Source organism: Mus caroli, unplaced genomic scaffold (assembly GCF_978045245.1).
Source record: "Mus caroli unplaced genomic scaffold, Mus_caroli_1 scaffold_15, whole genome shotgun sequence".
Taxonomy (NCBI): Eukaryota; Metazoa; Chordata; class Mammalia; order Rodentia; family Muridae; genus Mus; species Mus caroli.
In genome coordinates this window covers 67,975,223-67,990,979 of record NW_028227270.1, presented here as the reverse complement: position 1 = coordinate 67,990,979, position 15,757 = coordinate 67,975,223, and the positions used below count along the sequence as shown (strand labels likewise).

At 50.6% G+C, this 15,757-nt stretch overlaps 1 protein-coding gene across 6 annotated transcripts in view; it reads left to right on the top strand.

The window, feature by feature from the left end:
* Sema4d (semaphorin 4D) overlaps nt 1–15,757 on the top strand; it is a 109,041-nt gene that overhangs the window by 47,233 nt on the left and 46,051 nt on the right. For 4 of the 6 annotated variants that reach the window (XM_021180322.3, XM_085831080.1, XM_021180319.2 and 1 more), the window contains exon 3: nt 12,993–13,056. The exons of the other annotated variants lie outside the window; for them this stretch is intronic. The gene's annotated coding sequence lies outside the window, so the exon portion shown is untranslated. The remainder of the gene's footprint in view (nt 1–12,992; nt 13,057–15,757) is intronic. 6 annotated transcript variants of the gene reach the window in all.

Sequence of the window (15,757 nt, the reverse complement as noted above, 5' to 3'; positions counted from 1 at the left end):
CCATCTGCTTCCAAATCACCCGTGTTCCATTCCTTGCCCCTCCCTTCTCCCTTGAAGTCTTTTTTCCCCCATCATGGGTTCTCTTCTTCTTCCTGGCTTCTCCCCATACTTATTCCCAGTTAAATATATGCATTTAACAATCAGACACTAGGCTGAGCTGTTCAAGAAATACAGAGAGAGTTTGTTTTGTTGTTGTTGTTTTTAATTTGGCCGAGGAAAACAGGGTTGGCATTCTGTCTCAATGATTCCCATTTATGAAAGAAAGGAGTCTCCATAAGTTTTATGGGATGGCAAGTGGAAAATCCCTACCTGTCCCGGGCCCTGCAGACTTCCTTCCTGTGTCCACTCCTTTGATGGATGTTGGACGCAGGTTTTTCAGCTTCAAGTCGGCTCCTGCGGGACTGTCAAACATACTAATTTTGGAAATGAAGAAAAAGGTGGGGAATAAGCGTCTCCTCTGTCACCGGTACTCCAGCCCCTTCTCTCAGTTTTGAATTTTAGTGACAGACGTGCTATTTCTGGGGATCTGCAGGGGACTGAATAAATGTCCCTCCAGACATCCATATCAGAGCCTGTGACTGTTAGGTGACATGGTGAGGGGCCTAGCAGAAGCTGTCATGATCTGATGTCCCTGCTAATTCAGATGACCCAGAATGTAATTATCAGAGTCATGGTGGGAGGTGGAGCTCCTTGCTGCTGGGGAAGCGGGTGGGGGAGAGCCCTCCACTTTCCAGGCCCTGGTCCCTGGGGCCTGTGAAGTAAACAGATAAGAGACCATCAAGAGGAGACAAGCTGGCTGACTTTAACATCTTCCTTCGTGTGTATTTGGCACCCAACCGAAGAGAAGTCAGACCCAGAAGATGCAAATCCGCTTCCAATCCATTTAAATAAGTGGTGATAAATCACTGGGAAGAGATGAGACAAAAGAGGGCAGGGGTGGGGGTGTGACTTCTGTAACAGTGACCTAGAAATGTGGTATGGGAGGGTAAGTTCCTTGCAGCCTCATCTCCTGTTCTTCCTGGTGTGGGATAGACAGTACCCGGACAAACGAAAATTGATGTCAGAGCCTGAGGGCCTTGCAGCCCCAACAAGCCAGGGACAGCCACCTGTCCTCAGTGAGCCAATTAAAAAGTAAACAGTGGTGAAAAACAGAAAAGGGAGGTTTATTCAATGGGCTCACCCTGGGAAGACAAGAAATCAGGCCCACCCATACACACCAGGGTCATCCTCAGTGCTCCGAGGGTCCACATGCTAAGCTGTCCAGGTCACATGTGGTCAGGCAGTATTTCAGCTCCAGTCTCTTCGGCAAGGTCTTCTGTTTTTTTGTTTTTTTTTTGGTTTTTTGAGACAGGGTCTCTCTGTATAGCCCTGGCTGTCCTGGAACTCACTTTGTAGACCAGGCTGGCCTCGAACTCAGAAATCCGCCTGCCTCTGCCTCCTGAGTGCTGGGATTAAAGGCGTGCGCCACCACTGCCCCGGCAAGGTCTTCTGACAAGTTATTGAACTGTCTTGAGATCTTTTCCCTGGGAGAGAGTTCCTCTGGCTTGTCTTTCTCTCAGTCTGAGATTACTGGGGGAGATTCCAGTTTCCTGGGGTCCACTGTTTCAATAGCCTGATAGCCAGAGGCACCAGGTGTCTTTACAATATCTTCATTCCTGCCAGGACTTTGCAAAGTCCTTACCTGCCTTCAGATCTCAGCGGTCCTGGTGACAGAGCCCTGCTTGGCCTGGGACACTGGGCTCCCACTTGCTGGTGGTGGCAGTGGAGGGAGCTCGGTGGTGAGGGAAGCCTACCAAGTGGAAAAGCCATGTGGTGCATACAGGAGCTTGGATCAGGAGCCAGGATCAGCAGCGATGAGCTTTCAGCCAGCTGTTCTGTAATGTATCTATGTTGTTTCAAATGGTGTTTCCATTTGGAGTCCGTTTCAGCAGCGTCCTAGGGAGACACCAGTGCTCCCTAAAATAATGTAGACCTCAGGGGTGGTTGGGGCAGCACCTGTGCCATTGAGAGACAGGCAAGGTCTGTGATGGCCCTGCCGAGCAGGGATGCAGGAACTCTGCCTCTGCCATTGTTGGTGAAGGAACTGCAAGGTAAGGGAGTATGGTGGGCGTTAACCAGGCCTTGGTATTCCCAAAGGGAAGTTCCTATGAGGGATGGGCACAGACAGATGTGGCTAGGCTGGAAGGTGGATCAGTCTGAGCTGCTCAAGGAGCTAAGGCAAGAGAATCATTTGAGCCTAGTAGTTCAGGGCTGTCTTGGGCAACAGAGCAAGACTTCTCCCCCATCCCCCACCCCAAGACAAGACAAAATGAACCAAAAGGATAGGCTATATTGGTCAGCCACAAAATGGGCCGGTCTTTGTTCTGCACTACCTCAGCCCTGGGGACCAGTCTGGGGTGTGTGCTCTTGGTGTGAGTCTACTATGAGTTTAGAACTAGGCAAGCAGCCACAGGCTCTGGGCTGGCAGAACAGAGAGGTCAGCAGGAACAGAGCTTAAAACTAACCATTTTCCTGGTGCTTCTGTTGGGCGTGTCCAGGAAGTGGAACCAGCCAGCTAGGAGAGGTTCTGTAAAGCTTACTGGCCTGGTTGTGTTCTCTGGGTGTCAGCGGCTTCAGGTACAGGGCTCTTAAGGTGCCAAGGACGTGGGGGACAGGCAGGAAGGTGATTCCTGGTACTCTTCTCAGAGTGTCATCGCAGCACACGCTCACAGGCTGGTCTGGCAAGCATGGATCCTGTAGACTAGTCCCAAGCCCAAAGTGATTCTGTTGCTGGCCACTCTTCACCCAGGCTTCTCCCTCTGTGACTTCCCTGCCTCTCCTGGCCACCTCTGTGTCAGTTTTCTGCCTACCCGCTGGCTCCAGAAACCTCTTTCTAGTGCTTGAAGAAGGCTTCTGTCTTAGTTACTGAGGGGGTTAGAGACCATGCGCGGCTGACAGTTTACATTGTATCCAAACGTCTGAGTCAGACAAAGCAGGACGGCCTGAAGTGCGATTCTGAAACCTCAAAGCCCACCCCAGCAACACACCTGCTCCAACAAGGTGGTATTTCATAATGGTTCCCAAAACAGTTTCACCAGCTAAGGGCCAAATCAAGCATTCCAATAATGAGCCTGTGGAAGCCATTTTCATTCAAATCACCACACCTGGGCTACCACTCAGGGCTTGGAGCATCATCTCAGCTTAAATGTTGACAGGCGTTTGAGCATGGTGGTCCGTATGATACCTGAGGTTTCAGGTCCACTTGTGTCCTGGTGCCCTGGCCAGTGAATCCTTTCCCCTATGGATAGTCTTAGGTAGCATGTAATCCCTTCTTTTTTCTTTTTGTGAGGCAGGGACTCCTTGTAGCCTAGGCTGTCCATAACTCTTGCTCCTCCTGTCTCCAGTGCTGCGATTCCAGGTGAACACCGCCGTGTCTGGTTTATACAGTGCTGGCTGGGGTTGAATTCAGGAGTTCATGTACACTAAGCAAGCACTCTGCCAACAGAGCTACCACTCCAAGACCCCTTTTTTCTTTTGGTTGAGATAGGGTCTTGTTGTGTTGCCTTGACTGGACCTAGAACTCACGGCTCAAGCAGTCCTGCCGCCTCAGACCCTGGACAGCTAGGACTGACGTGAATTGGAGATCCATTGACCTGAGCGTCTCTGAAAGTGAGAGACTGGCTGGTTTTGTGTGTCCACTTGGCATAAGCTGGAGTTATCACAGAGAAAGGAGCCTCTCTTGAGGAAATGCCTCCAGGCGATCCAGCTGTAAGGCATTTTCTCAGTTAGCGATCAAGGGTGGCAGGGCCCATTGTGGGTGGTGCCATCCTTGGGTTCTATAAGAAAGCAAGCTGAGCAAGGCAGGGGGAGCAAGCCAGTAAGCAGCATCCCTCCATGGCTTTTGCATCCACTCCTGCCTCCAAGCTCCTGCCCTGTGTGAGTTCCTGTCCTGACTTCCGTTGGTGATGAACCGCAATGTGGAAAGTGTAAGCTGAATAAACCCCTTCCTCCCCAACTTGCTTCGTGGTCATGATGTTTTGTGCAGGAATAGAAACCCTAAGACCGAGGCTTACCTAAGTCAGAGCAGTGGTCGCGGGTGAAGGCAGGTGACCAGGCAGGCGGTTGGTAGTGGCTGTCAGTGCTGGAGTGATGCTTGTGGGCTTCAGTCCTTGCCTCCTTGAGAGGTCACTCCCTGGGGTTGGGGTGCAGATCTCCTGGGCCTCTGTATCAGCACAAAAGGGCAAATCTGCTCCCCAGGTGCTCATGGGTCGGACTGCGCCACTCTGCCCGGCTCTGGCTGCCACGGGCTGGCTGTGTGCCACTCTGACCTCTCTGTGTGTCTTTCACTTTTCCTTTCTAGAGATAGATTTCTGGGTGAGCAGATGCTGCTGAGAGATGTAATTCCCTCGAGCCCCAAAGACAACCTCTTCCTGTCAGCATGGGGGTGGGGGTGTCCCCCAGTCATTGTAGACAAAACAAAATGTCCTCCTAAGAATTGACCTTTTTGGGTTTTTTTAAAGACTTACTTTTCTGTACATGTGTGCACATGCCTGCATGTGTGCACGCGCATGCCTGTGTTTATTGGAACTGGGTCCCCTGTAAGATCAGCAGGCGCTTTTAGCCACTGAGCCCTCTTTTCCAGTTGGAGAGTTGGTTTTTAAGTTGCTTCCCCCTTCAGTCATGTCTAGACTGTTGACATCTTGTGCAATGTTGTCATACATAGAACTTGCACCCAGGAACGGACCTAGTAAACTAGGTAAAATCTCATCGAGTTCGAAGTGAGCTTAGAGGTTTTTTTGTTTGTTTTGAAACAGGGTCTCACCGTGAGCCTTAGCTGGTCTAGAACCCACTTTGTAGACCCAACCTGGCCTCAAACTCAGAGATTTGCCTGTCTCTGTACCAGGTCCCAAGTACCAGGGAGCTTATGGATTTTTATTGAGCCACATTTATTGCTACCTGGGACCCATGTGGATCAGCAGGTGAATTAAGCCACCCGAAGTAGTCCATTTCAATAACTTTACTACAACCCGGTGGTGGCCAGGTAATGGAGGCTAAGCCGGGCTCAGGTTGCCACTGCTACACTTGGTCTAACTGTTCCTCTGGGTGTGGAGGGAGATAATGAGCTGCGGAGCAGAGGCGTGAGGATGATGGAGACCAGAACGGAACAGCACAGCTGTGAAGATATCAGGCAGGGGCCTAAGGTGCTAAGTGCTTGTGAGGGTACAGATCTTGAATGAGGCTGAATCTCTACGGGTGTCAGGAATGCCCTACGGGGATACTGAGTCAGGGTGCATCAGAAGAGAAGGTGCCAAGGTGAGAAGTAGCCGTGGCTGGAAACAGCACTCTTGGTACTAAGGTCTATTGACAGGAGACCCCAGGCACATAAGTAAAAGACCCAGAAGGGTACAAAGCGGATGATGCTTAAATTCTCTTTAAAATCCTACCTTCCAGATCTGAACACAGGTCATTCCACCCATGTGCAAGTAACCACACCCAGATCAGCCTAGGGGCGTCCCGTGTGAGACCCACTTGCACCTCGAAAGCAGGAGCTGCTACCTACCCCTCCAGGTGTGGGTCTGTGTGGAGCTGCCCGGCCCAGCCTCCAGGCTTCACCCTCGGGGGTGTGATTATGGCAGAGTAGCTCTGCATTTAAGCGCTCTCCTATTGTTTTGCATTTAATACCGTATTGTGTTTGTCTGTACTTGCTGAGAACTGCTGGCATGCATGGCTTAATGCTGCCTGTGTTGCACACCTGGCTGCTGTTATTTGCTTAACCCTTCCTGAGGGGCGAGCTTAGGCTAGGAGATCATTTTTGCTTTGAAGCCACCTTAGAGATAAATATCTCCAAGCTGGCATCTCCTTGAACTTGAGGGATTGCGTGGCATTAACTGTCAGGCCCCAGATCCCTGCTCTTCTCTAGAGTCCTGTGTACAGCTGCATCTAGAGGTACACAGGCTCCTTTGCTTCTTGGTGAAGGTAAGATGAAGTTGGGTACGGCTAATGGATGGACTGGGTAGGGCTGGGCAGGACTTGCTGGCTGGGGCGATGTTGCTACAAAACTTCCTCTCCTTACGAAATTTTGTGATGCACTCACTCCCTGTGCTGAAATCCCCTTCCCATGACTGAACTGTTCCCTGCACCTGTGTCACTTGAGTTTCCCCTGTGTCGTGTCACTCCGTGGCCCCTCCCCGAAGGCTGTCCAACTTACGTCTTTCCCACCTGTTTTTGGTGGAGATCAGTTTTAGTTGGCCTTGAGACAGGGAAGCCCACCATGATCAAGCTACTTATGGAGAACTCAGTGTCTGTGTGGAACCCGAACACCCCCACCCACCCAGGCTTCATCTTCTTGGGTTGCTAATGTGAATACAGCGTATACCGGGCCAGTAGTGGAAGGCGTAAGGACACGTGTGTGCACATGCAGCCCAGACTCAGCAGTTTCTTCGTGTGTCTTTGTGTGAGTTCATGTTCACATGTAGGTGGGCACACTTAGTGTGCAAGTTTAGTGTGCAAGTATGGAAGCCCAAGAGGCCCATATGAGGGTCTGCTCTTGCACCACCATCACACGTAGGCTTTCCTTTTTTTTTTTTTTTTTTTTTGGTTGTTCGAGACAGGGTTTCTTGTTTTTTTTTTTTTTTTGTTTGTTTTTTTCGAGACAGGGTTTCTCTGTATAGCCCTGGCTGTCCTGGAACTCACTTTGTAGACCAGGCTGGCCTCGAACTCAGAAATCCGCCTGCCTCTGCCTCCCGAGTGCTGGGATTAAGAGACAGGGTTTCTTTTTATAGCTCTGGCTGTCCTGGAGCTCACTTTGTAGACCAGGCTGGCCTCGAACTCAGAAATCCGCCTGCCTCTGCCTCCCGAGTGCTGGGATTAAAGGCGTGTGCCACCACGCCCGGCTTACACGTAGGCTTTCACGTGGGCTCTATGGATTGAATGTAAGTCCTCGGGTTTGGATGGCAAGCACTTAACCCGCTGAGCTACCTCCGAGAGCCCTGACTTTCTTTGCCTTTAAACACACGGATGCCTAACAAACAATCCTGACACCATGGGAGCCCCTGTAGTTCCAAGAATGGAGCCTCTTCATCTTGCACAGCTGCCCCTGGTCTGCATTATTTGGGGCCTTAAGCCTGTTACTTGCACTATTTTCTGCCTGTGGACAGGGGAGAAGACAGAATGGGACTGGTGGATACGTGTGAGGCGTCTTCTTTCACTAAGACACCTCACCACAGTCATCAGTGTGGAAAGACCTGGAGTGTTCCAGGCCTCTGGGGTGGGTGCTGAGCTCACTTGAGGACAAATTGTTGTCTTGAGGCAGAGATTATTTGCAGCCTGGATTATCATGGTGAAAGAATGTTCTAGAATCTTGGCTTTTCTAGGTGATGCGGATTCCTGGGAATTCTAAAGTTCGCTGCTCTAGGCTTGGCAGGAGGCAGATCTGAATGTCCAGTCAGCATTCTTTCCCTGTACTTGGGGATGAGTCCATCTCCTTCCTGTGGCCCCAAGAGATGCAGCAGTGGCCATATCCCTCTGCAGGTGCATTACTGTGTCTGGTGACAGTGACTCACCAGCTCTCCCTTGTTCCCTGTGACTGACCCACCATGCTTCACTATCTGAATCATCTAGGAATTGACACAGCACAGAACAGGAGGCCTCTCACCTACTCTGGCATGCCTGGCTGCTTGCAGGACCGTCCTGTTACGAGGCTCACCAGACTCAACAGGTACTCAGGGCTAAGGTCTTTAAGTCAACCCAGAGCTGTAGGACCTGGGTTTCCCTATCTAGGCTGTCAGGACCAGAGTGGCTCTCGTTAGCTGGTCAGTGAGGCTCCAGTTGCTCCTTCCCTGCTTGTAATGCGCAGAGCAATCTGATTTCTGGGATTCCCTTGGTCTAATGATAGTGAGTTCTCCCTGGATCCATTTCTATTGGAAGATGGGTTCTTGGGTCCCGCCCACTGCCTCAGCAACACAGCGAATGCTGTTCTGATAGGAGCCATCTTTATGTCTTTATGGATCATTTCCTGCCTCCAGTGACTTCAGGTATGTGTAACAGATGCGAGGGCCACTCCAGATCATGGACTCATCCAAAATGGTTTCCGGATGCTTGTGTCACGCTAGAGCAGTGGTTCTCAACCTGTGGGTCAGATACACTGTATAACAGATAGTTACAGTTATGAAGTAGCAAGGAAATCATTTTATGATTGGGTGGGGGGGGTGTGTCACCACAACATGAGGAACTGTATTAAAGAGTCACAGCATTAGGAAGGTTAAAGGAAGTCAGGAAAAAAAAAAAAGCTCCCGTGAGTTGAGAGACCGGGTAAAGTGAGTTTGGGAATAGTTTATAATTTATGGATAACAGCAAACCAGCCTCTGGAGTGTTCTTGTGTGTGTACTCCCAGGCACATGCATGTACAAGCCTGTGTGCCACAGCACTTGTGTCAGAGGACTTGATGACAGGCACTCATTCTTGCTGAGTCATCTTGATAGCCTGTTACATCTTGCCCGAGGGCCTTTTTGGTATTTGGAGACTGGAAGTTCATAGAGATTCTGGCTGGAAAAAGCAAACAAACAAACAAACCCATGGCAACAGTTGAACCATAACTGTCTTGGGTCAAATGAAACCCCGACACCCTCACAGCCATGTGTGAGGTAGCCGTTTCATCTCCTGGCTCACCCTCTGGTGTTCAGTCCACCCATCCACAGTGACTACATGCTGAGCGTCGATTAAAAACATTGGCTGCGAGCCGGGCGTGGTGGCGCACACCTTTAATCCCAGCACTCGGGAGGCAGAGGCAGGCGGATTTCTGAGTTCGAGGCCAACCTGGTCTACAAAGTGAGTGCCAGGACAGCCAGGGCTGTACAGAGAAACCCTGTCTCGAAAAACCAAAAAAAAAAAAACCAAAAAAAAAAAAACAAAACATTGGCTGCTTTGGTTCCACTGTGGTTAAGAAGCAGAGACACTGAGCAGGGCAGTGGTGGCGCACGCCTTTAATCCCAGCAGTCAGGAGGCAGAGGCAGGTGGATCTCTGGAGTTCGAGGCCAGCCTGATCTACAGACTGAGTTCTAGGTTAGCCAGGGCTCCACAGGGAAACCCTGTCTTGAAAAAAGCAAATTTAAAACAAAACAAAAGAAGCAGGGATACATTTTATCCTGAGGCCGAGGCAGGGAGAGCTTATGTTTAGGATTCAGAGGCCAGGCCTGGTGACACAGTAAAACCTAGCTGAAAGAGAGAAAGAGAGAGAGAGAGAGAGAGAGAGAGAAAGAGAGAGAGAGAAAGTGAGTTAACAGAACCTTAAGATGCAGTGAAGTTGCTAGGGTATGGTTTGGGGGTTTCTGGTGGAAGGCAGGGATCTGTTGATAGTCAGGGTGACCCACACACAGTGTGACAATTGACAGTTGGCAGTTAGACAGACTGGAAACCCTGATGAGGCAAACTAGGGGAGCTTGCTTACTGGGCCGTACATACGGAGAACAGGCAGCTCCTCCCATGGGTGTACCACATCCTCAGAAAGGAGTGAGGAGATAACCTCCCACTGACCTGGGCCCTGTCTGGCGAATCATGATTATGACCCTCATGCCTGGCCTTGTAATTTTGCTGTAAGTTTCTGAGGAGTTGCTATAGATGAAAGGAATCCGCTAGGGCAGCATTTTGTGGTCTGGGGACTTAGAAAACAAATCCTGGTTGGCCGAGGCCCTGCCCTCTCTGGCTTTGTGCGCTCATCCATCACCTATGCATGAACTGGGTTTGAGAGCTGCAGGGCAGAAGGATCCCCGGCCCACAGGCAGAGCTGCTGCCTTGCTCTTCTGGTCCCTTCCCTGTGGTGGCCTTCTGCTATATTCCACCATTCCAAGTGTCTTCCTGTGCTCTGTCCAACCCGTGCTTGCCACGGAGAGTGATAAATGTTCTGGAATTTAACATACGTGTCATCCAGGCCTGTGGTCATTGCAAGATTTAGTGGTTCAAAATCTTTGTTGCATATAGGGAAGAGCTGCTGAGCCAGGGGTGGGGGTGGGGTCTCATGTAGCCTAGGCTGGCCTTGACTCTGCTGTGGAGCTGATGATAACCTTGAACTCTGCCCTGCTTCCTTTAGACTCCACAGCTACAATTATGAGCCTGCAGCCATCACCAAAACCAGTTTTAAACAGTGTGGGTTTCTTATCTTAGACTTCTCGAAGGCTAGTCAGCCATTCCAGCCCCTGAGCTGCACACAGCCTGAGCCCCGACTGGACCCTTAAAATGCTCCAGGCTCGCTTAAAGCCCAGTGCAGCTATACTCTGCTCTTTTAGCCCGTGGCTGAGCCATCTCAGGGAAGCCTTTGTGACAGGCTACATTTTACCAGTAGCAAGATTGCCACCCAGTTAACACTCACCAGCTAGCTCTTCCTTGGGCGTCATGCCTGGGATTAAGTTCTTCACACAGATCAGCCTCAGAATCTCAGAGGTGAGCAGTGTTACTTCTCAGCTTCCCTTTTCTGAAGGAAGAAAATGACTCAGGGAGGCCCAGCAACTTCCTTAAGACCACCCAGCTTGGAGGCGCCAAACTTTGATCCAGTTATTGCTGGGAATATACCCTCCCACCCCCCACCCCCCACCCCTGTGCTGCTGTCCTAGAAGTAAGAGGCAGGGAGGCTTCTGGCTTCTGAAAATGGAAAGCTTGCTCTCTTCTTATGAGTGTCTTTCTTCCTTCTTCGAGCCACAGGAGGTGCTTTGTTAAGGAGAAGGCTAAGGTGGCATCTTAAACCCACACAGGAGGATTCCATGGGTAGGGTGATTGGGGTGGGAGACTAATTATAACTTGTGTGGTTTTTGTGTTGCGGAAGCAGGAAAAAAAAAAGTCTGAGTGAGGGGAAGCTACAAGCTGAAGACTCAGGGTCTGGGAGGCTGCTGCAGCCAAAAGCTGGTTGTGACTTGAATTTGGAGCTGGCTAGGGCCAGAGACTGGACAAGGACACTGGAGCCTTGGTGGGCAGGAAGTGGGTACAGACAGTGAGTCCAAGTGTCAGAGCCAGTCAGTGTCACAGGGACACAGAAACCCGGACCACACTGTCAGCCCTGGCTGGTCCTTCATTCAGGAAGTGACAAGCATGTGGAAGGGAATCTTTCCATATCATAATTCTAGGCCTTTGCTGTGTTCTCTGAGCCTTTCCAGTCCGTGTCAGTCCCTTCCTTTATCCCCCTAAGCTGTTTCCTATCCTAACCCCAGGAGAGCTGCTACCCCTGGGACAGGAGAGACCCTTGAGTGAGTCACCGTATATCATTTGCAGACTGCCATTGGAGATGGCATGCGATCCAGCACGCTAGGGGAGACTGGGCTCAGTCGGTGCTGCTCCGGAAGCTTCCCCCTCCAACACTCAGCCTCCAGCTGGCCACAGCCAAGGTTATCCCTCTGCCCCAGGCAGCGTGGGGTCAGTGGGCTCAGGGAGTCTGTTTGGAGGCCTCTGTCCCAGATGCTGATGGATACATACAAATGCCTGGCCCTACTCCACAGTGGGTACTTGTTTCTGTTTAGCTTTAAAACGACTGCAATCTGGACTGTGGTGGCGCATGCCTTTAATCCCAGCACTTGGGAGGCAGAGGCAGGCGGATTTCTGAGTTCGAGGCCAGCCTGGTCTACAGAGTGAGTTCCAGGACAGCTAGGGCTATACAGAGAAACCCAGCCTCAAAAAAACAAAAACAAAACAACAACAACAAAAAATTGATCGCAAGAGATAAGAGAGGGGCTGAGGTAGACCTTAGAGGAGGACTGCTGATCCGGTGTGAACCAGCCTCCGAGTTCTGTCTCAGAACTAACTACCTAAAATCAACCAAGACTCGGGCTGAGCACCCATTTAATTCTTATGACTATGTTGTCTGTGGGTTCTTGGTTTCCTTGGGAAGATGAAGGGGGCACAGATCTGAAATTAGGACTGATGAACTGGCTCGGCCAGCAAAAGGAGCTTGCTGCCCGTCTCAGTGACCTGAATTGGATCCCTGGGTCCCACAAGGTAGGAGAGAACCAGCTCCTACAAGTTACCCTTGGACTTCCACACGTGCTGTCACGTGAATGTGCCCACACATGGACATATGCAATAAATTAAGTCTTATTTAAGTTTTTAAACATCTGAAAGGAATAATACGACTTGGTTAGACTGGTTTCGTTTTTGAGGCTGGTTCTCATTGTAGTCCAGGCTGGTCTTGAATCCACTCTGCAGCCACAGATGATCTTGAATTCCCGATGGAGGGCTGGAATTACAGGCTCACACCACCGTGCCCAGTTTATGCGGTGCTGGGGATAGGTCCCAGGGCCTTTTGCATGCCAGGCAGGCTTTCTAACTGAGCCTAGTGATAAGTTTTCTAATGTATGGACTCTGCTCTCTGCGGTGGGGCAGTATGCGTAGACATGATCAAAAGTGGCTGTGGTGGCTGGGTGTGGTGACACACACCCATAATCTCCAGCACTGGGGAGACTGAGGCAGGAGGATATCGAGTTTGAAGCTCGTACGGACTACTTAGCCTGACCAAAATTGCTTTTATTTGTCTGTCTGTCTGTTTGTTTATATTTTAATGTGAATTGGTGTTTTGCCTGTATATAGGTCTCTGTGAGGTTGTCAGATCTTGAGCTAGAGATCTTGAGCCACCCTGTGGGTACTAGGAATTGAACTCAGGTCTTCTGGAAAAACAGCCAGTAGTATTAGCCAGTGCTCTAAACCCTCTCCAAGCCACCTCTCTGGCCTGATTTTTTTTTTTTTTTTTGAAGGAGAAGGAGAAGGAAAGAAAAGAGAAGTGGTTATTTGTGGTGCCTGTGGTGAGGTGAGCAAGCGCGCGCACCAGCTGACCCAGGCTTCCCCTTTGCTGGCTGCCCGGCACCTCACTTCTGGTGCAGTGAACAAGCCCCGCAGGAACTGGATAGAGAGGTCATCTGCTTGGGGCCCTAAGTTTAAGAAGGTGGCAGGAGTTTGTATTTAGTGCCTGTCTGAAAGCCAAGTGCCCCGTGAGGGTGGAGGACCCAGGGGCTTGACTCTTAGTCTCTCATTACTTTCAGAGATGTCTTCCTGAAGCTTCCATTCTAAAGGTGCCAGGAACAACCCCAGAGACTCACGGCACAGGTAAATCATTCCGTGTATGATTTCTATGTCCAGCTCGGCAAGCGATACCTTCTTGAAGCCTCCATTGGGTCTGGTGGACTGTCAGGTATCTTGTTCCTATATCTTCATTGGAGCCAAGGCTGTTGTCCCTCAGGGCGGCACCGGGCTTTAATGCTAGACAGTGAGGTTCCTAGATGGTCTTCCCTTCCCTGTCTCCATGTCCTCCAACTCCCATTCCTCCCAAGTGATGGCTGCTAATGGTATGATGGTTCTGTGTGCACTTCATGTGTGCTTGCTCTACTCTTTAGGGGTGTAGGAATAGCATGTGTCCATCATGTCCCTGTGTGTATGTGTGTGTGTCCCTGTGTGTTCATGGCTCTACATCTGTGTGATAAGTTGTCTATATGCCTGTGTGTCCTGCATCACCGTGCTTAACTGTGTGTGATTGTGTGTCCTGTGTCACTTGTGTCCCTGTGGGTGTGTGTCTGTATGATGACCAGCACTTCCTCTCATGAACTTGGTGTGGGCCATGCCAGCCGTACTACACCTTCCTGCAGTGAGGCGTGGCACTTGAGAGATGGCTCTCTACCCAGGATTTGGGATGCATTTTAATTGGACAAAGCTAAGAGAAGGAACCAGAATAGTGTATAAAACTCCTCTTCCCTCTGCTGCTTCTCACAGAGACAGCCTGCCAAGGCTGTGATAAAGGAGTAGGGCCCTATTGGGAGTGTGCGAGCCGGTTATACACGTTCAGTTTTCATGGCTATCTGGGTGCAGTCTGGGCAGGGGCCTTGTGTGAGTCCAGGCATGTGCATGCAATGGCTTACCTGTGGAGATTAAAGCATAACTTTCAGAGTTGGTTTTCTCTCTCCATCATGGGTACCAAGGATTGTGACCCAAGTCCTTAAGCTTGCAGAGTGGCCTGCGTCATCTCAGTAGCCAAGGCCTCATTATTCCTGAGGAAGTCTGCAGTTGGTGCTGAGGTTCTGAGTATCAGCTTGTTTCTCCTCCTCTTCCTCCTCCTCCTCCTCCTTCTCCTTCTTCTCCTCCTACTCCTCCTCTTCTTCCTTCTCCTCTTCCTCCTTCTCCTCCTCCTTCCCTTCTTTCTCTTTGACGGTCTGTCTTTGAGTTTTGTTGGTCTATCAGATGTTTCTCGGGTTCCTTAGATTTGAGGAATTTGAAAGTACAGGCAGTTTCGAGCACTCAGAGCCACACTAAATAGGAAGAGCCCAGCCGGGCAGTGGTGGCACATGCCTTTAATCCCAGCATTTGGGAGGTAGAGGCAAGCAGATTTCTGAGTTTGAGGCCAGCCTGGTCTACAGAGTAAATTTCAGGACAGCCAGGGCTACACAGAGAAACCCTGTCTCGAAAAACCAAAAAAAAAAAAAAGAAAAGAAAAAAGCCCTGTCCGTCTGAATTGTAGCCCCTCTCCCTCCCACCCCCCAGAGAGTCTCTGTGTGGATCAACTCTTGCTCTCCATGGTGTGGGCCATAGCTCCCATGCTCTATACCTTCCTTCCAGTGCTGTGGAGGGATGTGACAGGTACAAGAAGGCCCAGGCCCACCCACCCTGGTTGTTGACTGGGTGCACCTGCTGGCCTGCTCTCACTAGGGAGTCAGTGGCAAAATCTGTGGAGAGTCCTTGTTCTCACAGTTCTTAGAGCTGAGTCCCAAAACCACCAGGGAGCCATGGAGTGTCTCTGGCTTATTTCTATTGTGCCTTCCCCCCTTGTCCTCCAAGGGCACCAGCATGGCACTGACTGTTAGAGACTTGGGATTTTATGTGGTGTTTGATTTTAAATTTCTTTAGAGGAGTTAGGCACCACCCACCCACAGAGCCAATTGTGCAGCTAGGAAACATTTTATAATAAAGGAACATTAAGAATTCAAATGAGATGCACTGTAGCTTCTGTAACGGAAATTTACTTATTCTCTTGGGCACTAAAGCACCACTGTCAGTGACCTCCTGGGTAAGCTTGTCTCCTAGTGTATACCGTATTGGCTTCCTGGACTGGGTTTCGATATTAATTGGCTCTCTGGTTAGAAGCAGTAGAGCTGTCTCTGTTCTGCAGGTCGAAGCTTAGGGCTGAGCCACGCAGGTTCGGTGTCGGGAAGGCCCCCTTCTTGGCTGTCTGTGGTGCTTTTATTGTGTCCCATTTGGTGAGGAGGGAAAGGGAGACAGTTCTGTGGAGCATCCTTAAGAGCCTTCGTGACCTCGTGACCTTGAAGAGGCCCCACCCACCTCCTATCACCATCATTCCGGGGCTCAGGACTCCACACAGAAATTTAGAGTGTCCTAGTAATTCTCATGGTAGCAACTGAAGGTTATTTACCCAGGGCCAGAGGGCTATCATCTTACCCCTGGCCAGCCGCTCTCAGTACAGGTCTGCACAGCCCCCGGGATCCAGGACTAATACCCAGGGTCCCGGAGGAGAGTAAGAACCAGTTGGGGGCCTGTGGGGCCAGAGGAGGAGAGAATGACTCACAGGTCGCAAACCCATACGAAGAGATGGTGTTGTCAGGATTTAAGCAACATCATACCAATGACATGCCTTTGCCCAGGTCTCTGCAGCTGGCCGGCCACTGGTCCTCCACGGAACCCTGCTTCAGGTCCGGCTCTCCCTGCCTCCTTAGCACACACCCTGTTTCCATTGCTGTTCCATTGGCACCATGGCAATCACTCTCGGTGCCTGGCCACCCAGCATGACACCTACCCAACCTAC